Source organism: Gorilla gorilla, chromosome 5 (assembly GCF_029281585.2).
Source record: "Gorilla gorilla gorilla isolate KB3781 chromosome 5, NHGRI_mGorGor1-v2.1_pri, whole genome shotgun sequence".
Lineage (NCBI taxonomy): Eukaryota > Metazoa > Chordata > Mammalia > Primates > Hominidae > Gorilla > Gorilla gorilla.
The window spans coordinates 166,049,876-166,075,000 of NC_073229.2; the positions used below are offsets into that span (position 1 = coordinate 166,049,876).

The 25,125-nt window shown below is 33.9% G+C and overlaps 1 long non-coding RNA gene across 2 annotated transcripts in view; it reads right to left on the reverse strand.

Annotated features, from left to right (window-relative positions):
* LOC109027252 (uncharacterized) overlaps positions 1–25,125 on the reverse strand; it is a 220,224-nt gene that overhangs the window by 73,018 nt on the left and 122,081 nt on the right. For both annotated transcript variants that reach the window (XR_008680643.2, XR_010134377.1), the window contains exons 2-3: positions 15,350–15,463; positions 5,680–5,778 (exon numbers count right to left, since the gene is read on the reverse strand). This is a non-coding gene — a long non-coding RNA (uncharacterized lncRNA). The remainder of the gene's footprint in view (positions 1–5,679; positions 5,779–15,349; positions 15,464–25,125) is intronic.

A 25,125-nucleotide genomic window follows, 5' to 3' on the forward strand; every position in this document is an offset into this window, starting at 1 on the left:
GAATGCAAATTATTTTCAGGTTTTTAACTTGGTTAAGATTAGTGTATGCTCTGGATCAATGTCATGCCAGAGTTTATTGGGTAGAATCCTTTTCTTTCTTTCTGGTACATAAAATTATAACACACCTAGAAGATGTCAACTTAGAAATTCTCAGAAAGCATATAATTAATGCATTTTTCTAAAATGATGACTTGATGAGAGCCTGAGGATGAGGGAGAAAAGGGAGAAAAAAAAGAAAGAGAAAAATTAGAACAAAAGGAGGAAAGAAAAATTAAAAAATAAAACACAATTATGGCTTGATGTACTTTAGAAGACCATGAGATGAAACAGTATAAATTGCTTGGGATGAAGAGGTTCTGGTGTAAAAAGCCAATAACTAAAAAAATGTGCAATCAAAATAATTATTGAATAATTTTTGATACAAAAATCAACTAATTGAAACAAATATACCATATGTTATATAATAATTTTGCAATGCCAATTAGAAGAAACACCCCAATATTTTGTCTCTATAAATTTGGAAGCACCTGAGTGAGAAAGGTGTGGGTAAAGAAATTTAAATTGAATGAAAGCATACACAGTTTCCAAACATACACTGAGAAAGTGCATGCTCACACATTTTCTTAGCAGAATTGGAGTTTGTTGTAAGCACTAGGTCTGCTCGTTAAGAATTCTTTCTTCTCAATTAAATTTTGGAAGTTGAGCAAACCCTTTTTTCAATAATAATTTTATAAGGATATGTATTATTGAAAAACATTGAAAAAAGTTTTTATTGAAAAATATATATTATCATAAATATATATCATTATCATGTACAATTATAATCACTACAACAAACTGAAAAATAAATGGAATTTTCTTCTTTATAGCCAAATGAATGTTTAATTGTGGGAACCCTGGACAAATTATCTCAATACTTTTTAATATGCAAGATAGATAGAAAGAAAGATAGATGATAGATAGATAGATAGATTAGATATAGACAGATACATTCTTTTAAAGTTCATAAAAAGACACGAGAGCAAGAAAAGAAAATAAAAACAATTATTATTCTAAGAAACAGATGTGTTGACCTATTCAAATGAAAATTTTCAAAATTAACTGCCTAGAAAAAAATGAACAAGTGGTGCATAATCTTTGTTATTTAAATGTGTTGCTTAAAACACAATGTATACAATAGTGTTTTTATAAATAAACAATATTAAGAAAGTCTGAGTCCGACGGAGGTTAAATTTCATAATCAGTACCTAAAACTGGTTATGTCTGACATGAAAGATGCTTAATGGTATCTAAGTATTTATATTTTTAAAAATTTGTTCTAATTATGTATTCTTCTTTTTAAATTATGCATATTAATTTCATATTTATAATCTAATGCAATAAAATATCATACTTTAAACCAATCTATTGTAAAAAGCATTCTAATATTACTTTATGAATTACATTATTAGAAAGCCTAGGAATTTGGACTTTGGGATTCTGTTCATCTAATAGAAGTTGACCCAATTAAAAACAAAGACATCACACCAGTTAGAATGGCGATTATTAAAATGTCAGGAAACAATAGATGCTGGCCAGGCTGTGGAGAAATAGGAATGCTTTTACACTGTTGGTAGGAGTGTAAATTAGTTCAGCCATTGTAGAAGACAATGTGGTGATTCCTCAAGGATCTAGAACCAGAAATACCATTTAACCAAGCAATCCCATTAATGGATATATACCCAAAGGATTATAAATCGTTCTACTATAAAGACACATGCACACGTATGTTTATTGCAGCACTATTTACAATAGCAAAGACTTGGAACCAACCCAAATGCCCATCAATGATAGACTGGATAATGAAAATGTGGCACATATTCACCATGGAATACTATGCAGCCATAAAAATGAATGAGTTCATGTCCTTTGCAGTGACATGGATGAAGGTGGGAGCCATCATTCTCAGCAAACTAACGCAGGAACAGAAAACCAAACACCACATTTTCTCACCATAAGTGGGAGTTGAACAATAAGAACCTATGGATGCAGGGAGGGGAACAACACACACCCATGCCTGTTGAGGGGTTGTGGGCAAGGGGAGGGTGAGCATTTGAACAAACACCTAATGCATGTGGGGCTTAAAACCTAGATGATGGGTTGACAGGTGCAGCAAACCATCATGGCACATGTATACCTATGTAACAAACCTGCACGTTCTGCACATGTATCCCAGAACTTAAAGTAAAATTTAAAAACAAAGAAGAAGATATTAGAAAAGATAAGTTCCAGAGTAAACCTGTGGACAGAAATCAATGTATCATAGCTCTTTTAAAGGGTTAGGTGGTGACAATGCTATAATACATCATTACAAGATATTAGATTTTTGTAGTAGAATTGGGACAACTTTAGATCCCAAAATGTTTATTTATTTGAATATTATCCTTAAATTTTAGTGGCTTATTTCTATTAGTTTACTGCAAATTAGATTATAATGTCAATTGAAGAGAAACAATATTGAAGAACTGCCGTTTGAATGCACTTATAATAACAGCATATAATATAAATTGGATTCTTTTTTTTACAACCAATTTGATATGTAATTGTGGGTATCCTGGACAAAAACCCATCAGTCCCATATACCATGCTATGATTTTATTATTATAGTCTAGAGATGCTGTCCTTAATAACTACTTAGGTTAAAAACAATTTATTAAAAAATTACACAATTCATGAAATACAGTAGTTAATACAAAATGACTTTCCAACACTGACAAATAGTTTCTTAGAGGGCAAAATAGAGCATTTGTTCATGTAAATAATGTTGACTGCACTCAATTGGAGCAAGTGGTTGAATGAGTCTCAACAAATGTGTTTTTTTACTTCACTGCTATTCTTTGAGACCTTGATTTTGAATTATGGCAGTCCCCCTTACGTGTTTTGTTTCCATCACCAGCAAAAAAATAATTTATCAGGCACAAAGAAAAAAATCAAAAATAACTTTTAAAAAATGTAACCCTCAGTGGCTTCATATGTATATGAATATGGGTATGTGTGTGTGTACACATACATATCTTAGTGGAAATGCATGAGTGCAAAACTCCATGAAGACTCTCAATTCAAAAATTGGGCACAATTTGCTATATAAAATCCCACATACAGTCAGTCGTTGATTTCTGGAAATGTCAATATAAATGCTCACCCAGTTACTACGATTTTATCAATTCATGACACAGTAGAACTAAAGTGAATTCATGCATTTATTCTATTCTGCTTTTGACAAGCACTGCATAAAACTTCCACATTTTTTTCTCAGATGTACTTTCCTACAAAATGCCCATCCCTACATCTCCTAGAGACCCACTCTCTGTGAGTTATTGGAAAGCTTTCAACTTCACAAAAATTGTAAAAAAACAAACAAACGAACAAAAAACCTTTAGGGTTGGTGCACACAATTGGCAAGGCAAGATCCATAAGGCTACAGAGAGATTCATCGCAGTCATATCTTCTTAAAACATTCCTCTTAGTTGGAAGAAAGAAAGGTAAGAAATTCAACCATTACAGCTTGGCGAATACCATGAAAGATGCAATTTTGGTACAGAACTCTGAAGAACTGCTCTCCCTGCTCCCCAAAGATACTGCCAAATTCAGTTTTACCAGAGATGTAGGGTAAGAAATCTTGAGTGTTGGCACTTTTGCAGTCAGAAAAGATAAGTAGATCTCTATAGGACAATCTCCATATCCCAGGCAAGAAAAAAAAAAAAAAACATGGCACAGTCTAAGAGTCGCAATATAATATATTTCTCTACAGCAAGGGTTAGCAAAGTGTTTTTGTAAAGGACCAAATAGTTAATATTTATATTTTGCAGCCCCAGAAGCAAAATTAAGGATATTATGTGGGAACTTGTATAAAAAAGAGAGAAAGCAGATGTTCACAAATACTTAATATTTTAATTAAAAATTGGAGTTATAGATACGAAAACTTGAACTTCATATTTTTACTTGTCATGAAGATTTTTTGCACTGATTTTCTCAAAAATTTGATAATGTTAAAACCATTCTTAGTCCACTGGCTGTACAAAAAAAGAGGCAATGGGCTAAATTTGGCTCTCGGGCTGCAGTTTGCTGACCCCTGCTCTGAAGCAAAATCAAAAACCCTGTATGACACAACCTATTATCCAAGATAAATTGAGTCTTGAAAGTGAAATATAGCAACAGGAAAAGAATAGCATGTGCAAAAGCCTTCTACAATTTTAAGAGCAGGTAGACACTGAACATTAGTTTAAAAAATTGAATCTTTTAATATTAATGAGAAGGCAATTCAAAAAAGGAAAGCAATTCTTATTTAAAAGCTGAATAATGGCTTAATTTTTAATTCCATTAGTGTTTAGAAAAATATGTAGTTGAGAGAAAGCCAGCAAACAAGAATAAATTTCTCAAAGTATAATGACACGTCACTTAGAATCTAGTTTAAAATAAGAGCAAAATGCCTGCAAAAAAATCACCAAAGAAGCGCTGCTGAATTTCATAACTGTTATGACTTGTTACAGTAATTATAAATTTTAGACTGAAAATATAAAGAAGAAAAATTCAAGTAACATGCCTTACAGTAAGACAATGAACTATATCATATGACATTCAGTTTTACACCATTGGTTATTGTGTGTGTTAGCTTAAGAAACTTATTTGCTACCTTAGAACTTTATAATATAGCGATATAATTATTGTTTCTTTAAAATGAATGATATTTTGTTTCATTTCTGCAGTAGATTGGGCTTTAAGCCTTTGATCAGTAAGAGAGTCATTTATTACACCATCCTTTAGTATTAACTTTCAGATTTCATTTTTATTATTTACATTTATAACAAATTAAATTTTCCAAAAGCTGAAAAATCTGAAGACAGTCCAAACTTGAATTTGTTTCATTTCCTTTCAAACATAAGAATTAAAATCAATTCTTTATTCACATGTAATGATCTTAGAACATATAACAGGCCTTAAGTGAAGCAAACACTAATTCAAACTAGTACATTTGCAATCAGTTCACTTCAGAAACTTTGTTCTGTTTTCCTTCACAATTAATATGCTCTATATGTGATGTTTATCAGCTTTCTAAATTAATGCTTACCATGCCGAGAAGCATCTAGTGAATCAGGTCCATTAAATAATAACAGGGGAGGCATATTTGGCTTCACAACCTAGGCAGGACTAAGATACCCAGCAATATTCTTTCTCTACATGGGACCTTTCAAGGAAGTTACCAAATGCCAGTTTCTTTCTTCACTGCATGTCTTGTTCATTGGGAGAGCATATATTATTTCTCCACGTAGTAGAATACCAACTTGTACATCTGACTAGTGTTTTCCTCTAATTTTTCCAATCAGATGTTACACAAGATTAAAATCAATAATGTAAAAAACTTTAGAAAATAAAAAATAATTTAATATTATAAACCACCAGAATAAGTAGGTCATCAATTAAAAGCATTCACTGGCTTAAGGTTAATAAACAGCTACTTTTAGCTGAATGCTTACCACATGCTAGGCACATGCTAGAAACCTTACATACCATATCCGTTAGATATTACTACCGCAATTTTATAGATAAAGAACTCAAAGAAAGGGTAAGAGATTATTTTCAAATCCATACAGCTGATACAGTATGTGATACATTACAAATTTAAATCCAAGTCTAACTTACCCAGCAGTCCTTGTTTTCGTCCAGTATGCTATAATGCATTTGGCAAGCAAATCTTGAAATTACACAGATCATTCACCAGCACTTGCAGAAAATGACAGCCTAACACAATGACCAAAACAAAAGAAAACAAAATGAGAAGAATTTCTGGAAATAAGGACTAAATGTGTATCTTTTATTAGAAGGACGATGATGGAAAAATAAATTCATAGACTTTGTTCAAGTTGTGTGCTGCTAGATTAAAGGACTTGATTTGTCCTATTAAATTTTGACATCTAGAACTTTTGTTAGCATCAAAACATCACGTGGACATTAAATTCAAAGAAAGAATAAGAAAATGAATAATAAATATGAAAACAACTTAATAAAATGTAAAACAAACCTACAAAGGAGAGGACCAAAAATATCAGAAGTTGGTTATTTTTACAAAAATTTTAAGGAAGGCTAGTAAAGCCTAGATATTATAAACTCATTAGTACATTCTATATCTTCTACTGATTACACCTCTAGATAGAATTCAAAAAGCAACTACCTGAGGACTTTGAGTAATAAACAATAAAAAACAGATGGGAAATTAAAGTCAAACTTAAACACAGGCTCCTGGGACAGGGCTGAATTTACTATATTTCTTCTTTTCTTATTTAGAGGTGGTATTAATCACTCAATTTTGTTTTTCATTTTCAAACTTCTTTGGCTGCCATAGCATTTTCAATGAGTTTCAGAATCAAATTGTCCATTTCTATAAAAACACAATGTAGGATTTTCACTGGGGTTGTGTTTAATCCGTAGATCATTTTAGGGCAAACTGACATCTTAATAAGATTGAATATTCTGAACCATAAATCACCTTGCTAAACTCACTTATTAATCCCAGTAAATTTTGTTTGCAGATGTCATCAGATATATAGGCAATCATGTCATCTCTGGATAAAGACAGCTTTATTTCTTCCTTTCCTATCTGCATACCTTCTGTTTTTTTTTTATTTTTTTCTTCCTTATTTTACTGGCTAGAACCTTCAGTACAAAGTTGAATAGAAGTAGTGAAAGCACATAGTCCTCTCTTTTTCCTGATCTTAAGGGGAAAGTTTTCAGACTTTCACCAATATGTGTGATGTTAACTATGTTTTTCATAAACATCTTTTATCAGTTCTATCATGTCTAGAAAATTTCATTATATTTATATTTTGCTGAGAGTTTATAACAGAAATGTATCTTGGATTTTATCAATTAATTTTTCTGTTTCTATTATGTTAATCACATAATTTTACTTTTTTTCATCCTTGAGTTTGTTAATATGATTAATTATACAGATTGATTTTATATGCTTTGGTCATAATTATCTTTCTTCTGTATTATTTCATTGAATTTACCATATATTTTTTAATTTTGGCATACATATTTGTGACATATATTGACTTGTACTTTTCCTTTTAATGTCTGTCTGTTTAATATCAGGGTAATTTAGACCTTATACAGTCAGTTGGAAAGTATTCTCTTCTCTTCAGTCACTGGAAAATTGGTGTAGAATTATTATTTTGTACTGAAATGTTAGTAGGAATTTCCTAGTAATTTTCTTTGTGGGAAGGTATTTGACTACAAATTTAATTACTTTAACATACATACTTATAGCAGTAACATATACTACAAAATACTATCTAATGGTATATAATGGCATGTATGTATTCACCTTTATGAATACATAATATATACATAACATATATATGTAATTATATACTATAATATTTGAGATATACTATAATATTTGAGATATAATATTAGGTTACATACTCCTTTTTTTTTTTTTTGAGACAGAGTCTCACTCTGTCACCCAGGCTGGAGTGTTCACTGCAACCTCTGCCTTTCAGGTTCAAGAGATTCTCCTGCCTCAGTCTCCTGAGTAACTGTGATTACAGGTATCCGCCACCAAACCCGGCTAATTTTTTTTTTTTTTTTTTTTTTTTTTGTATTTTTAGTAGAGATGTGGTTTCACCATGTTGGCTGAGCTGGTCTCAAACTCCTGACCTCAAGTGCTCTGCCCACCTTGGCCTCCCAAAGTGCTGGAATTACAGACATGAGCCACCGTGCTTGGCCTAGGTTACCTATTCTTCTTGAGTGAACCATGATAGATTGTGCCTTTCAAAGAATTGTCCATTTGATTCATGTTGCCACATTTATAAGTTATTAATTACTTTAAAATCATTTTAATATCTGTAGAGTCTATTGTGGTTTGCTGCACTTATCAACCGTAATCTAGGTTTTAAGCCCCACATGCATTAAGTATCTGTCCTAATGCTATCCCTCACCTTGCCCCCCAGTCCCCGACGGGTCCCGGTGTGTGTTGTTTCCCTCCTTGGTCCATGTGTTATCATTGTTCAACTCCCACTTATGAGTGAGAACATATGGTGTTTGGTTTTTCTGTTCCTGTGTTAGTTTGCTGAGGATGATGGTTTCCAACTTCATGCATGTCCCTGCAAAAGACATGATCTCATTCCTTTTTATGGCTGCATAGTATTCCATGGTATATATGTACCACATTTTCTTTATCCAGCCTAGCATTGATGGGCATTTGGGTTGATTCAATGCTTTTGTTATTGTAAATAGTGTTGCAATAAGCATATATGTGCATGTGTCTTTAAAGTAGAATGATTTCTATACCTTTGGGTATATACTCAGTAATGGGATTGCTGGGTCAAATGGTATTTCTGGCTCTAGATCCTTGAGGAATCACCACACTGTCTTCCACAATGGTTGAACTAATTTACATTCTCATCAAAAGTGTAAAATCATTCCTATTTCTCCACAGACTCACCAGCATCTATTATTTCTTGAATTTTAGTAATCACCATTATGACTGGCATGAGATGGTATCTCTTTGTGTTTTTGATTTGCATTTATCTGATGATCAATGATGTTAAGCTTGTTTTCATATGTTTGTTAACTGCATAAATGTCTTCTTTTGAGAAGTGTCTGTTCATATCCTTTGCACACTTTTTGATGGGGTTGTTTTTTCTTGTAAATTTGTTTAAGTTCCTTGGAAATTGTGGATATTAGACCTTTGTAAGATGGGTAGATTGCAAACATTTTCTCCCATTCTATAGATTGCCTGTTCACTTTGATGATAATTTCTTTTGCTGTGCAGAAGCTCTTTAGTTTAACTAGATCTCATGTGGCATTTTCCTCATAAAGATTTTGCCCATGCCTATGTTCTGAATGGTACTGCCTAGGTTTTCTTCTAGAGTTTTGTAGTTTTGGGTTTTACATTTAAATGACTTAGATATTCTAATTCTGAAGATATTTCAAAGTGGTAAAAAATGGATAGAGGAATAAAGTTCACACATGAAACCCAAAAGGCAAGTGTCTTAGTTGCTTGTATAAAAAATTCAGACTCATATAAAACATGCAAGGAGTAATTAAGTTTCTAAGTCTGGAAATCTCAATCATTTTGGAATTAAATTTTTATACATTGTCAGACCTTAATTTTGATTATGGTCTTTCAGTTCTATTTTGTATATCTTATATTGTGTTTCCTAAGTTCTGTATTTCTTAGTATGTGAACTCCATTAGTATTAAAACAAATAGTTCAACTTTTTATAATATTAAAATGCAATATTATTGCCTATTAAACCTGTTCACAGTAGAATTATAAAAGCATTTATTTAAAGTTTTACAATTTTACCTGAAAGCATACATCTAAAATTTTAAGTATATTAATGTAAAAGAAATATGAACAAAGTAATTTCATATTTGACTGGACATGTTGTGATTAGCAAGTAATATATTGCCGTAAGGGCATTAAATCCTGCAGATAAGAAAGGAAATATTAAATGGAAAACTTATGAATGAACAGTGCATAAATCTGGCTCTCAATCTTGCTTATATGTAGATTATCATAGACTATTTGATGAAGATAGTCAATTATTTTTGAATTTTTTGACCAAAACAATATTCTCAGTATACTAAATAGGTTTACTTTATATTGTGTTTATCTTTGTTACTACAAATAAGAAAATGAAAGAATATCCTTAAAATGAAAATAGACTAATACCTTTAGAATAAAATATGAACTTACATTACATTTCACAGGCTATTCAACTATCAAGAGACAGATTCAAAAGAAAGATTTCGGTCATGTGATTGAGAATCCTTATTCAAAGGATGAGAATGTCATTATTAAGAGGTTATATAACTGCAGAACAATAGATATAAGGTAGTATAGCAAGAATGCAAAACTCTCAGATATGGTAGAGTTTTTCAATGAGGGTTAAATGGTAAGGACAGTACTTAATGAGAATTCTATGCCACAGGACTTACAGAATGTAGAAAACCAGTCAACCTCACAGATATGGCTACAGTGAAAAGTCAAGTTTCATTGAAGATACTGTACAGAATGCATTCCATTAATAAATTGATTATATAAGGTGTCTGTTTCAGGGAATAGGTTTTTCATAGGCCATTAAAAAAAAGTAAGAGACTCTTTTACTTGGTATGTTAATACTTGTAAATTAATGAATAAACATACCAATAAATATCTCATTTAATTCTTAAACATCACTCTAAAGAAAGTATTATTACATCATCTAAACTTCAAAAATGAGAAAACTGGGTCTTAAGGATTTTTTCTAAGTAACCTATCAAAGTTTGCATAACTAGTATGGGCAGAAGCCAAAAGTCACACTTAGGCAATGTGATTTCAAAGTGTTTTTATAAAGTATGTGCTGTGCTGCTTCAGTATCTGAGGTATGGAATAACCAATAAACCTTGGACTTTTTCTAAACATCCCACTTCTACAAATGTAACCTAAGATCATATTAGCACTATTGACAACACAATTACACTATTCACACAAACGAAGCATAAAATAAATCAAGCATTCCTGTATCTTTTTCTTTTTCATATGAAACTAAAATACGTTTTTCTGAATTTGTACTAAGCTCTAAACACAGGATTTCACATATGATCTTCTTACAGTTCATTTTATTTTGTGTCAGACAACAATCTGTTCTGAAAATGATTCTGTAATCAAATATATAGGTATCTTTCCAAGGAAAATTTTAAAATAAAATTTAAACCTAGCACAATATGAAGTGCAGAAGATACAAATTTAAGAATATAATAACAGGGCTGAACATGGTGGCTCACGCCTGTAATCTCAGCAATTTGGGAGGCCGAGGCAGGTGGATCACCTGAGGTCACAAATTCAAGACCAGCAGGGCCAACATGGTGAAACCCCGTCTCTACTAAATACAAAAAATTATCCAGGCATGGTGGTGCATGCCTGTAATCCCAGCTACTTGGGAGGCTGAGGCAGGAGAATTGCTTCAACCCAGGAGGCGGAGGTTGCAGTGAGCCGAGATTGCACCATTGCACTCCAGCCTGGGCAGAGAGAGACTGGACAGAGCAAAACTCCATCTTAAAAAGAAAAAAACTGTAATAACATTTAAAGAGGTTTTCAGAAAGACTATCACACCATAAATAGTGTTATTAAAAAGAAAGAATTAGCAACTATGGTAGGCTTTTTCCTAATTAAGCAGTTTTGCATTTATCTTCTGGGTCACATATGGAATAGAGAGAGGGACAGTTCATTCCAGAGGATAAATGCACAAGCAAAGGGCTCCAGGTTATACAGGCACCTGTACCCAAGGATTTACAATGGGAAATTAGCAATGACAGGAAATTGTCTATTTCTTTAAAACTAAGTATGTGAAAGGGTCTTTCTGTGCCAATTGTTCCTGATAATACTAAAATTAAAATAGTAAGTATACCTGTAGAGTCATGTACTATACAAATGTAAAATTTTATTATTATATTAGGGAGTGCCTGCTCTTAATTATTAAAAGGTTATAACTGAATATGAAGTAAAGAAGCCTCAATGATATCCTAATCTTGTTACATTACTAGAATGAATCTACTTTTGGCATGAAATAAATCATCTTTTCCAGATTAAACTACATAATTTTTATGGACAGAGGTGACTTAACAAAACAGGATTCTATCTTTATGTTATAAAATTCACTGGCGTCTTTGTGCCCTAATTCACAGATGGCTTTTTAGCCTGTTGGCATCATTAAATAAATGAATACATGTAAATAAATAAACAATCTCAATTTTATGCAAGTTGTCTTAATTCTTTCAACAAGTACTTATTCTTTAACATCTACTGTATGCCCACCCATCCATGTTAAGGGCACTTAAGTAATTTATAAAACTAGTGGATGCCTTGTATTAAATTATTTACAACCATCCACAAGTCAGTTGCTGAATATATTTCTGAAGCCAACCTAACCAACTAGAGTATTCTGCTGAGCCCGAAAAAGAGCAAAGTCCTCTATTCAAAACAGAATTAAGTTATGCACTATCGCTATATAATTCAGTCAAAAAGTCTTGATATATATTTTCCCAACCAGAAAACATGTGAAAATGAGTTTGACTCTTAGTAACATTATGCAAATTTGAAAGGAAATGCAGTTATCTTTCATGTCATATTGATTATTTTTGGCTTTCACTGACTCTAACAAGGTAGACCAATGTGGGATTTTACACCTTGCTAGAAACAGCTTCTGCAAAACATGTTATTATTAGCTTCATCTGCAATTATAATGTCAACACCACATTTTGCCAGAATAGAAAGGGAGGCCAAGAAAAACAGAAACCATAAATGAGAAACAGCTTGGTCATGGATTCAGGTGCCAGCAATTTATTCAGTTTATTGGATTCAGGTTGCATCCCTGCTTTGCGAATAATTTCATTTTTCTTAAATACCCTTTATAAATGAACTGTTTGTTTAAAAAGATTTTAAGTTTGGGAAATTCATTTTTAACAACTAATTAACAAATTTTGAGTACTCATTAGTATCTAAAATATTGTTTATGTTTTTCTCATTTTTCTTCCAATACCCTCTATAAATATGTAATCATTGTTGGTATCCCCCAATTATGACATTGAGGAAATTCCTTAATTTCTTTGTGTCTAGTGACCCTTAGTCAGTTGGTAATGAATGAATTTTGTCAAGCTTTATGAAATCCCTATCAAACACTTTGTACTCAACAACAAAGGGCCTGTGGTCCACAGCAGTGATAATTCCTTCAGGTTAATTCAGTATTTGGAATTTGTGGGACAAGTTCTAGGAGTTATTATTTATGATATATAGAAACACAGTTAAACTTTCAATTCTTTTGCCTTGCAAGTAAAAAAGGCAGATATATAACATATTTAAAGTATGTGAATTTGATCACAGTAAGGTAATAAGGGACATTCCTCAAAGAATAATTTACTTTAGATTTCTTTCCCCTCCAATGAATAATGGCTAACTGCTTACTCATCTACCTGACAGGGGTAGCTCTATTGTGAGACAGACAATACTTATACAGTGTGCTTAGCATAAATAAATGGTAGCAGTAACAGCTTTAGTAGTTTTTGTTATCATTGCAGTTGTGTTGTTAATAGCTACATTTTTGAACATGTATTTTATTTAACTTGTTAATCAAAAAAAACAGTAAAATATTACAACTGGTTCCTGTTGTATTTTTAATTGGCCATCTTCCAAAGAGTTTCACCATCTTTCCATTTCTACCACTAGATTTAAAGTCTTGGCTGATTCTCAACCTATTTTTTATTCTTTTTAGCCTTTGACAATACCTTTGCTTTATTTTTATTTTTATTTTTGGCAAGGGCTTAGGAGGGGGAACTCTATTCCCATAATCCATTTGGTTCTTACTAAAGTATAAAATTCTTCTCTACTTAATTTTGAGTGTTTCCTCCCTGAAATATCTGACAACTGTATCTCAGATACAGACTTTTTATATTTCAATTGTCACACGAAGAACAAATATTATTCTTCAGTGGACCCTATAATTTAGACTCCTACTAGCCATCTCACTCAAGGAAGAGCCATTCACCTGTATAAGTGACACAGGGCAGGCAAGCCCAAAACTTGGGGCTTATCCTGGGAGGGTTTTTGACTTCACCCAGGAAAGAATTCAATGGCAAGCTGGTGGTGTCAGATAGCAACTTTAATTGAAGCAGCCATGTACAGCAACAGCAGCAGAGGCACTGTTCCTTGCAAAGCAGGGATACCCGATTGGCAGTGTGTCCAGAGTAGCAGCTGAAAGGCAGTTCTGCTGTCATATTTATACCCACTTTTAGGTACATGAAAACTAAGGGGCAGATTATACAGAAATTTCCTGATTGTTGCCACGGAAAGGGGCAGTAACTTCCGGATGTTGCCATGGCAATGGTAAACTGACATGGCACACTAGTGGGCATATCTTATGGAAAGCTGCTTCCACCCCTTCCCCATTTTAGATAGTCCTCAATTTGGTCAGGTGTCTAAGCCCTGCCTGCAGAGTTGTGTCCCACCTCCTACCTCATAAGATTTTCTAGGTCCAGTCTTGATAAGTTCTGCTTCTCTGTTTTCCCACCAGTATGAGATTATTGAGATTATTGAGATTCTGCCATACTCATGATAGACTCATGAGTGCAAGGATAAAGAAGGACCAGCAGGCAGGTTCACTGTTCTGAGTTACTTGTTCTTCTGGGTTTTCATTCAAGAGTTATATATGTATGGTATCTTAGTAAGCCACAAACTAAATGCCTTCCCATGCTTATAATAAAAAGAAAGATACATACAAGCTTGTAAGTGAGCATAAATATTTGTCATCTTTATCCAACCAACCCACAGAAATTGAACAGAACTCTTCGTTTAGGTTAACCAAAAACTGGGCAGTGTAAATTTTTTCTCATATTTCAGAATTGAATTAATTTAATTGGAAATAAAAGAAATAAAACTCCACAGCAAAATATGTGGTCATTGTATCACCAGCAACAAAGAAAGAAAATGGAAGGACAGTGGAACCAAGTGGGATGTACACCTTGCTTGTTCACACAGTTGCCTTCCAACACCCTCCCCTTGTTGTGGTTATTAATATGGGTCCAGGGACAACTTGAAAGAGCTATATGCAATTAAACTTATAAAATATTTTAATATTTGATTGAATTTATTATTTCTCCAAAATTTTTTAGGATGCCTAAATGACCTGTCATGTCTGTCTATTGCTTATATCCCTAGCCTGATTTTATACCAATTTCCTGTTTCCCTGCCTGCTCCTTACCCTTAATGATAGCATGGTAAGTGTTCTTAAGTTCCTCAAAAGTGTCACCAAATTTTCCACCTCAGAGTCTTTGCATGAAATGTTCATTCCCCAGCTCTTCACCTAGCAAAATTATACTTTGGATGTCGACTTAAATGTGATCTCTACAAAGAGGCCTTCTCTAATGCCCATTCTAAATTCCCTCCCCAGATCTAGTTTTGCTTTGTTTTGCTTTCATAATGTTTATCAGTTTTTATCTCTGCATAGATTTGGGTGACAATGTTTTTACTATCATTCCTTTAGTGTTTATCCCAGTGAACTGAACTTGATTAACAATGAGAAAACACATTACCTCACTTGAGAGCAAATCCAGAGGTAGCTCGGACTTCGGCTGTTTGATTCAGGGGTAAATGAGATTGTACAATGGCTGCCAGTAACTTTATATCTCCTTGCTCATATTTAGCCACAGGGAGAGAGCTAGGTTCACTGACTTAAGGCCTGAGCAAAACATTCCTAAAAGCAAAACTAATCTCACATTTCACTGGACAACATTGGATCACAAGCTTATACTTGAGCTGATCACTGACCAGGCAGATGCAGTTTCCAAGGCTCTGACCCATCCTTGAAGCTGAGTTTGTGAAGATTTCTCTGAGGCATAGATGGTGTGGGAGAGAGATAGATACATAAACCAAGTCAGCATTCTGTTAGAAAGAATAAAAAGGAAATCAATGCTGGGTAAACAATTGCAATAACACCATATTATTATTTACAAAGAACCTGTTTATCTTGTTTGAACTGTGTAATGTTGTCATCAGCTTTGTTTTTAATGTTTTTAAATGCTGTGATTCCATTATTTACTATTCAAGTTAAATTAACAAATGTCATTTCTACTACCTTATAGGATGAGAATTTAGATGGATTTAGATGCATATTTATATGTAGCCAGAAGCATATTTCCCATCAAAACTGACTACAAAACTCATTTTCATTTATAAATCTATGTCCTTCCCAGGAACGTTAAACATAAATAATGCCTGATGCTATCCATCTTTGACAGGACAGGCCACTATAACAAAAATACTATAGTCTTGGTGGCTTAAACAAGAGACATTTATTTCTCACATATCTGGAAGCAGGGAAGTCCCAGGTCTAGGCTCCAGAAGAGTCTATATCTGGTGAGGGCCTGCTTCCTGGCTTGTAGACAGCATCCTTTTTAATATATACTCATGTGGCCAAGACAGAAATAATTTCTCTCATATTTCTTTGTATAAAGGCACTAATGCTATTCATGAAGGTGCCACTCTCACGACCTAATCACCTCCCACAGGCCCCACCTCTTAAAACCACCACAATGGGGATTAGGCTACAACATATGAATTTTGGGTGGGGGATACAAACATGCAGTCTATAGCACTATCTATTAAGAAAGCTGTTTTAATCCTTTACTCTGAAAAACTTCAGTTTACCAAGTAATTAGGAGAATTGTAAATAAATTCTAGAAGAAGAAATTGGAAAGCATAACGTCAAATCATGTAATATTTCACTTAAAACACCCTTAGTTCTATACAGGATTTATGTAGCCACATTATGTCTAAGATAGTTAACTATAGACCAGTAAGAACATGTGGATTTCGGGTAGAGAGGTGCAAGACAAAAAAAAAAAAGTGCATGGCTGCACCTCTCCAGGTGTGCTCCAAGGTCACAGAAGCACAAAAGTCAAAACTGCATCTGAGGATCTATTCACAAAAGTCAATATAGCACTGCAGAGAGATCTGCAGGAGGTTGGCTTGTAACAAAACATTCAAAGCTCAAAGCCTGGTCTCACAGTCACCCCAATTCCAGAAGTCTGAGCTGTCTTTATAGCTCAGATTGTAGTGAGAGAAGAAAAGCTATCCTAGAGTGATAATTAAAACTAAATTGAAATACTTTGTGAGTTCTTCTCTAAAAGAATTCTATTAAAACATCTATTACCACTGTAGAATGCATTTGTATTTGCAGAAGTTAGTGGAGATGAGTCAAAGTGTCTATTCTACATGTATTTTATATCAGCAAGTTCAAAGAAATACAATGAATCTACTTTGTAACCAGGCTTATACACACATGCATGCAAAGATACACACACATGCATAGATACACACACACATACATACACAAGTAAGTACACACACATACACACACTTGAACTTAGATTTATTGCAGGAAAAAATGGAAAATCATTTATAGTCAGCATATCAGTTATTATTTCCAGAAATAAGCATTAAATCACGGTCTAATGTAATCCAGAGTAATTTTAGTTGTTACCATTTCTGTTGTGTGTCTACTCTATACCTGGCATTTACATTATCCAAAGGCTACCATGCTAAGATTGTGCAGTTTTGGGACTGTTCACAAGTGACCAGCCACAAAGGCAGGGAAACCTACATAGTCTAGCTAGGGTTATGCTCTTTACAGCAGGATGCCTCTATCCCAAAGTGGTACCTTTTTCTAATTCATCCACCAAAAGAGGATGCTTTTTTTTTTTTTCTAATCTGCACAAAATTGCTGCACGTGCTAACAGTTGTACTGGCAGTATCTATTATTCCTGGCAACAAATCCTACAATGCAGATGTTATGAATTCCATGTAACCTAAAACATTCCGACATGGATTATTCTTTAAGTAGTCAAGTAAAACAATATGAGCCTATCCCACCCTCCTAATTGTGAAAACTCAAGAGGCCTCAATATGTATTTGAATTCCGGTATTCAGCTGATGTGATAATCTCTTGGTTAGAATTTTGTGTATTACTCTGGCTGTCTCTCCACCAGTCTTGTGACTACTGTCATCTCACAACATCATATTGCTCCATAGGAAATCATGACCTTTTCATCTGAGTTACCTAAGGCAGTAAATCACACACAACCTATTGGTAACAAACTTATCAAGGTCTCTGGATGAGGAAGATAAATTACAAAACACATCAGCAACTATTTAAAATCAAATATCACACATCATTTATTATTTTTATCACTTCCATAAGGGAGTTTTTAACCAGCTATGAGGTTCCACAGCCCTAGTCTGACACCAGAATTCCAAGACTCCATTTCTTCCAGCCAAATGTCTTTCTGAGCCTCCCCGAAACAACTCTACTGGGAACTAACATATTGCTCACAATTTCTTAGTTCTTTATTATGCAGAATTAAATTCTTTTTTCCTCAACTTCTTTTCCCTAAGACTACATAGAGCTAATCTTTTATAACCTCGTTATTTTAGATTAAATTATCCATCATCCATGAAATGTAGTGTGACTTCAATTGTTATTTATTCTCTAGATAGCAACCTTTTCTTTTCTGATGCGTCGTTTCTACAAATGAGAAAACTGAGACTGTGCAACTTACATAAGATTACTCAGACTCCAAAGCCTACTCTCTTTTCATTAAACACCAATTTGAAAACAATTAGCACATAATAAGAAGAAATTCTGGACTTGAACAGAAACTTTATGCTAATATTCAGGAGGAAATTATCATATGAGCTCCATACATTCAACATAATAAATATCCTTGAGCACCAACAGTATAAGAGGGACAGATTCCTACAATTATGGATTCATGTTCTACTAAAAGATACAAACATTGAACAAATAAATACACAAATAAATATATATATATTGCAATTAGTACTAATTATTATGAAGGGAAAGGATGGGATGCTATGAGCTAATAACAGAGAAGACATTTTAAAATGCAGCTAGTCTTTTCTATGCTCTTTGAAACATAAGGCAAAATTCTTTCCTAGATATTTTTAATACCCTGGATAGTTTTTTAAATCCCAGAAACTATATGAGCCCTATAGACATATTTAACTGCTACTCTAATTTCCTAATTCAGTTGTTCCTCTCTTTTCTGAACCTGTCTCAAAACAAAATACAACATATAAGAACTAGAAAACAAATCCACAAGTAACAACTCTGTAGAAACCATCTATTTTCTCTTATCTCTACTCGCCAAGCTGGATACCTTGAGAATAAATCACATAACGGAGCATCACATTGAGATCATCTTTAGTGCATAATTGCACGCACTTGAAACCAGTTTTCCTATGAAGTTAATATGTTTCCTTGATTAAACCCTTCTCTCACGATTGAATCTGTAACACTTAACACTTGGGTGAAGCCCAGGCCTTCTCCTCCATAGAGGAAGAATGGAAATATCAGATGGGAAGTCTTACTGTTTCCACCTCTAAACCTCAATGTATCTGCACCCAATTTCTCCTGCATTTTAATTGTTACAAAACACACGTCTTCGTACCTAAAGCCAAGCACTCTGTGCTCTGAATCTCTTCCCCTCAGCCTTCTCAGAAAACACATGCTATTTATTGTCCTTGCTCTCTTTTGCTATCTTTATCTCATGTTTCCTACTAGATAAATAAAATAAACAAATAAACAAACAGAACAAAAACCCACCTCCAATCTACATCTCCCAACGGTTGCTTTTCCTCCTCTATGCCTTCTCAGGCAAACTTCTCATCAGGAAAGTCGTTAACTTCACTTCCTGACCCACCATTCACTCCAACTCTGCCCAGCTGAGTTTCCACTTCTCTATTACACAGCTAGTTATGGAATGAAAGTTTGTGTCTCCACCAAATTCCTATATGGAAGCTCTAATCCTCAGTGTGGCTCTGTTTGGAGACGGTGTTCCTAAAGAAGTAATTAAAGTTAAATAAAGTCGTAAGAGTAGAACCCTGATATAATAGGATTCATATTGCTAGAAGAGACACAGGAGGGCTCCCTCTCTCACTCCGTACATGCAAACACAGAAGAAACACCACGTGAGGACACAATAAAAAAGTGGCTGTCTGCCCGCTCAGAAGAAGGGCCACACCAGAAATTGAATCTGTTGGCATCTTGATCTGGGATTTCTATGGCCAAAATTATGAGAATATAAATTTCTGTTGTTTAAGCCACATACCCTGCGGTATTTTATTCTCACAGCCAGAGCCAACTAGTGCACAGTTCTTGAAAATGTCACTGAAACAACCATATCGCTAAATTGAATGGACATGAGCACAAAGGTTTTTGTCTGTAATATCTAGAGTTGGGGTAGAGAAGACTTTCTTAGAGAAGCAAATATGAGCTGAAATGTTAAAGTTTAGTAGATAGTTTATTATATAAAAAGGTGGATATAATGGATACATTGTAGTGAATTTATACAATGGAACACCATACAACAATGAAATAGAACAGAGTACAACTGCATCAATAGTAATGAATCTCACAAGTATAATATTTGAATACAAAAATATGAAAATATGAAATTTCATAATAAGAAAACTGTTTCATTGACATTAATTTAACAAATACTTGTGAGTACCCACCACTGTACTAGGCACTAAGAATGCGGAAGTGAACAGAAGCAGCAAGTGCCTATTCTCATGGAGCTTACATTCTAGTAAGTGGGAGACTGACAATGAACATCAAACAAATGGACAAAAATAATGTCAGATAGTGGTAAGTGTGTGATGATAATGGTGTTAGTCACTGAGTTTCCTCCCTTGGAACATTCCCTTTCTATATTTACCTAGCTGTTCTTCTGCATCTCTGGACGTTTTTTTTCTTAGGCACATGTGCTGGCCTGTGTTCCCCTAGACACAATATAGATATTGAAAATTCTCCAAGCTTGATCTTGGGTATTAGGCATCTTCAAATAAGATATCATATTTATTTACTATATTACAAATAACACCCAATGTTACATCTTCAGCTGATATTCTTCCTTGGAGATATACATACATCTGCATCTTCCCTTGAAAGTCTTAAATACATCTTAATCTGTTTTTTTTCCCCCCAAAAAAGCCTAAAGCATCCTAGAAAAATATCTCAGCCACCATGATCAATTAATTAACAGTTTAAATACTAAATACCTTTCAAAACATCTTTTCTCTTCAACCTTGATTGTTTTTTTACTAACCCTGCTAAAAATCCTCCTAGTCAGTTTCTATCTCCCCACTTATAACCCCACTTCTGTGCCACGGCTTTTGTTTCAAATGAAAATACGATTATGAGTTATCCTATAAGCAACGCATTTCCACTAGTTTAAATATAATGAGTAAAACTGTGAGAATATTTTAAGACTTGATAAAAGCCTTTAGAATCTTCTAAAATATGCTCTCATTTTTTGACCTCCTCACTCCCTAAACACCACACACGTCTTTCATTTTCTCAAATGCATATACTCTGCCACCTCCAAGCTTTTCAACACGCTTTTTCTTCTGCTTGAGAAAAGATTTTTTCCAACCTTCTTATATAATAAACTATCTACTTCACTTTAACATTTCAACTCAAATTTGCTTCTCTTAGAAAGTCTTCTCTACCCCAACTTTAGATATTATAGACAAAAACCTTTGTACTCATTAAACTCACATCTTGAAAGAGAAAAACAGACAATAAACAAATCAAATAAATAGAATATTAGAAATCCAGCAATTTTACTATTGAATATACATAATAAACAGAAATATGTAATATCAAGTACACATATGGTACTGTTTATACAAATATATAAGATCAAATATCAAAAAAATACAGCAGCATTGATAGCAATATTATTGGCCCCACACTAGAAAAATTCCAAATACTCATCAGAATGGATATATTGTCTTGAATTTATACAATGGAACACCACACAACAACGAAATTGAACAGAGTACAACTGCATCAATAGTAATGAATCTCACAAGTATAACATTTGAATACAAAAATAAGAAAATATGAATCTTACGTCTTATTTCACTTATATAGAGTTTAAAGGTAGAAAAAACCTAGTCTATAGTATTAGAAATCAGGATAGTGGTTACCATTGGCTGGCATGGCAGTGACTAGAAGGGGATAATTAAGATTTTGGGGTTGTAATAATATTTTGTTAATTGTTCTGGGTTCTGATTCTAAGTGTTGATTCACTTTGGTGTACGCATTGAGCTGTATATTTATAGATTGTGACTGTCATATGTATACGGTACTTCAAAAATTTCATTTAAAAATGTATAATACATCATGCTGATTAAATGGAATGAAATGAAGCTAAAAATGAAGACCAAAATACCATAGGAGGAACATGGTTTGGCAGTACTGGTAACTATTTTAAATAGGATAATCAGAGAATGTCTCACTGAGAAGGTGACTTTTTAAGCAAAAATATTTAAATGAGGGAAAATGTCATGTGGATATCTGGGAGAGAGTGTTCTTAAAAGAAGAAAACCACAGCGCAAAGGTCCTTGAGATGTGAGTCAACCTAGCATTTTCAAGAAACAATAAGGAGGCCGGTATGGATGAATTTAATGATCAAGGGAGGAAGAGCACAGAATTAAGACAGAGAGGTAATGGGGAAGTGTTAAAACCAACCTAATAGTCCCATAGACTGTTTCATGGTTTTTTGTTTGGTTTTGTTTGGTTTTTTTTCCCCCCGATAAACATAAAATTGACCCTTCTGGTCTTAAAGCTTGAAACTTACATTTGTTTTATCTGAGTTTCTTCCTCAGGAAAGGACCATCAGGCCTCTCAAAAAGTATTAAAGAACTGAAACTCACCAGATCATCGCATCTAGACAATTAGTTACCAGGCCCCTTATTCATCATGATTTCTTCATTACCCCTCCCAAATTTCTTCCCTGTTTATATAAACCGGTCAGGTTTAGTCTGTCAGGAAGATGGATTTCAGACTGATCTCCCACCTCCTTGGCTTCAGCACCTGATTAAAGCCTTCTTCCTTGGCAATAATCGTTGTCTCAGTGATTGATTTTCTGTGTGGTGAGCAGCAGCACCTAGCCAGAGCTCCTGGTGTTTCAGTAACAGTGAAACCAAAAATTTCAAGACCTGTCCATCATTTAAAGGGTTTCGAATTTGTAGAAGTTAGTTCCAAAGTGAACCATCCTTCCCAGTAATCACATTTTTGTGAAGCTCCCCTCTGCATTGAACCTAGCCTAGCCCTGTGTAACTAGTAGTGTGGCATTCATTACTTAGTTATAAAAAATACTGCTTCTACCTGTGTCTCTTGGAATGCTCACTCTCGGAGAAGCTAACCACATGTAAGAAGTCTACCTTGAGATTTTCATATTCTGAGACAGTCCAAGCTAGCCAAGAGGAAAGCCACATGTTGGGAGAGAACATAGCCAGCCCTCAGCTGCTTTAGCTATCACAGCTAAGTCACCAGATCTGTAAATGAAGACGTCACCTTGGATGTCCAGTTCCATAAACTCAGCAAGCCTTCTGAATCCAGCCCTAGCTGCATTTGAATGCAATCACATGAAAGACTTTAAGTAAGAACCACACATCTGAATGCAGCCAATCCCAGAACCCTTGACATAATAAATTGTTATTTTGAGCCACTACGTTTTGGGGTGGTTTGTTACTCTGCAACACCTAATCAAAACAGGATTTTCTCTAAGTGAGATTGAAAGCTATTGTAAGATTCTGAGCAGAGGTATGACATGTGTTGAAGGATCACACATGTGTGGTGTGGTATGAAAAGACTATAAGAATTATTGGAGGGCAATGGTAGAAGTAGGAAGATTGCTTAAAATTCTGTTGCTGTCTTTCCACTTCTTATAACACTTACACAGTTCTAATAAAATAATTCATTTTGTAACTTTTTAATATATTTCTTTTTGCTAGACTATAGCTTTATGAAAGGAGGGAGCATGTAGATTCTGTTCACTGGTAAATCTTCAGTGTCTGGGAGATGCCCAATAAGTATTTATTGAAAAAATATATGACTATATGAATGACTAAATGATGGATGAATGAATGAATGCTTTAGATGTCTAACTAAAGAAAGATTTCATTCCTGGATGTCTTCCTGGTTCTGGGTTTCTATTTTCCTTTAGTTTGCTAATTTCCATTTCCATTTCTTTCAACTTAATGCCTGGTTTTAAAAATAATTTTCAATATATTTCCATGTACAAATAATGCATGGAAATGAGAATTCTCTCATCATTTACTGAAGATTTAATATAGAATAACATTAATATTTTTAGATCCAAATGCAGACATAATAGGAAATGAAACAAAATCATGACTGCACTGAATATGTATTTCTTTCTTATGAACCATTCTAAAGCCTACAGAATACTAACATCTTTTCTTTACTACTTTGCAGAGTGAAATATTCTAAAAAATCAAAGGAAGGATCTCTTTGGAAAATTGCATAGGAGCAAAAATTGGTTTATTCTAACATTGCAGATAAAGAGAACACTACCAAAAGGACATAGACTAAAATAATTTTTAAAAAAAGAAAATTAAATGTCCATATATCCAACTCTCTATTAGTTTCAAGAATTATACACTTAACCACTATTTACCTAGTTTTGCCTTATTTTAAATTATTTGTAAATGAATTATTTTACTATATATGATTGTATATTTCAGTACCTCCATATTTTTACCATAGGCCGTTGTTTCATCCAAGCTCCAAGAAGTGATCCCACCAATGTATGAGGACCACCTCCAGGTATCAATGGTAGGCTATTAAATCATGAGGTCTGTGAGAGTGGCTTTATAGTTAAAAAAAAAAAAAATTCTGGTATCCACTTTTATATTCTGCCCTCTCCATTTCCATATTCCCAAGATCTGTTCCCAGATACATTCTCCAGGGTCCTAACAGAAAATGTTTATTTTAGTTAATTTTTAGTTAATTCCCTAAGATACTGTACTTTCCCAGTTGGACTGCATGACATTCTGCAAAACATCACATTGGTCCATGACATACACAACATCACATTAATCAGAAGTGTAAGCAGAAACTTTCATGTATTCTTTATATCATGGTAAGCCACATGCGTAGCAGAGAGTGGCAAATAAATGCTAAAAGCATTCAAGTGCCTGCCACATTGTTGAAATATTTAGCAATCCTGTGCTATGAGACATGCTAAGACATTCTTTCTGTTCCAATTATCCATTGCTGCATATCAAACCACTTTTTAACTTAGAAAAACAACCATCATTTATTTTGTTCATGAATATGAAATTCAGGCAGGAAATAGCCAGAACAGCTTATCTCTGCTCCATGTAGCATCACCTTGGGCTGGAAGCTCACTCACATGGCTATCAAGTTTAGGCTGCTGATTGACTGTGAACTCAGCTGAAATTGTCAGCTGTAGATTTTGGTTCCTTTTCACATGGAGCTCTCCTTGAGGCTTCTTGGGATTTCTCATAACATGTCAACTAGATTCCAATAGTGGTTGTCTCAAGAGGCCTGGGAAAAAAACTACAAGACTACTTATCACTTGGCGTCAAAAGCCCCATCTTTCTGCTGCATTACATTGATTAAATAAGTAACTAAGGCCAGCCCAAATTCTAAAGAAAGACAATTTGATTCAATCTCTAAATGAAAG